At 47.2% G+C, this 1,419-nt stretch overlaps 1 long non-coding RNA gene across 7 annotated transcripts in view; it reads left to right on the top strand.

Annotated features, from left to right (window-relative positions):
• The window catches only part of LOC119295974, a 4,428-nt gene extending 3,775 nt beyond the window's left edge, over nucleotides 1-653 (top strand). For all 7 annotated transcript variants that reach the window (XR_005144581.1, XR_005144582.1, XR_005144583.1 and 4 more), the window contains one exon: nucleotides 55-653. This is a non-coding gene — a long non-coding RNA (uncharacterized LOC119295974). The remainder of the gene's footprint in view (nucleotides 1-54) is intronic.
• The last annotated feature ends 766 nt before the right edge of the window (nucleotides 654-1,419 follow it).

Below are 1,419 nucleotides of genomic sequence, written 5' to 3'. Positions count from 1 at the left end.
TGTGTGTGTGTGTGTGTGTGTGTTAATTGATGGCTGGTGTGTGTGTGTGTGTAGGGTGCGAACGGGGACAATGAGTAGGTGGCGAGTAATACTATGTCGAGAATCGATACAGGGGCATGAAGCAAGCGAGCAGGTGTGCGCAGCGACCCGCTACTGCAAAAAATAGCCTTTACAGAGCACCGGGCCGGCTCGACAGGGCATGCCGCCCGCCGGTGGACACGTGGATGTGCGCGACGGAGATGAACCCCGCGTCGTCGCCTCTGCAGCCTGGACAGAGCTCCGCCAGTACTAGTGATGGAGCTCTCCATCTACTTTCTCCACCTGCTATGAGAGAGTAGAGATCATATAGTGGATTTGTTTTTTCTTCAGAGATGTGCTCCCGTCGTTGTTGGCTGTCGAATTTGTGATGCAATCCGTCTCTATGTCAATGTCTTAACCACTTCGTACTTCTGCACAATCAGCAGAACATAACAGCTGCCACAGTTTACCCATTGATTTCCTGGAGTGATTCAAACCTAGGAAAGTCTGCTACTTGTGCAAGCAACAGGGTAAGAAGTTTCACTTTTCTTACTAATGCACCTCAATTCGTAAGGTTAGAATATTTTATTCACCCATCCTATTTTTTACTATAATGATGATAATTTTTTCATCTCTGTGATCTTCTTTGCTCCAGTTGTGTTAATACTTTGTTTGCACGTTAGTGGAAATTAAATTTTCTTGCTACCATGAGAGTTACTCCATGTCAGTATGTATATACGGATGTAAGCAATAGAGAAACTCATGCAGATAATGATTGAAGAACTTTTCATCAATTTTCCAACCTGAATTGGCTACAGAGTTGGGGAAAAGACTAATAGTTGGCACCTCTATACATTACATCAGGCAAGCGCTACAAAGCTCCTGTATGCCTCTGCCTGCTTGCCTCAATGGACATTCAGGTCAAAAAATAGATAAAAATACACATGAGTTTGTCAAAATTCATGTTGGTTATCTTATAAATGAGTATAGCTATCAGCAGAGTACAAGCAAATATGTTACAATTTTTTCATGAAGCAAACTTATATTATGATTATCACATTTTGAACTTGGAGTAATGGTCGACTTTAGTAGATGTTACTGCAGTCTACACCCGTCCCGCATTTCTAACTACAAGTTTGTGCTCGATCGGGATAATCTAATTAGTGTATCGGTCCATAGGGCCCGATAGGATATTACTGAGATCGGGCGAGCTAATAGAAAAAATGCCCAAAGCGCCCCCACCCTTATCCCCGTCAGTCCCCGTCGCCCACCTCCCCCCACCCCGACCTCCGGCCGCACTGCGCGCCTCCAACCCCCGCCTCCTTCCGGGCGCGACGCCGCCACCCCGCCTCTGTCCGGGCGTGCCGCCGGCCCCGCCTCCATCCACCGCGCCGCCGGCCT

Source organism: Triticum dicoccoides, chromosome 4B (assembly GCF_002162155.2).
Source record: "Triticum dicoccoides isolate Atlit2015 ecotype Zavitan chromosome 4B, WEW_v2.0, whole genome shotgun sequence".
NCBI lineage: Eukaryota > Viridiplantae > Streptophyta > Magnoliopsida > Poales > Poaceae > Triticum > Triticum dicoccoides.
The sequence above is the reverse complement of the archived record's forward strand: the minus strand, read 5'-3'. Positions and strand labels throughout refer to the sequence as shown.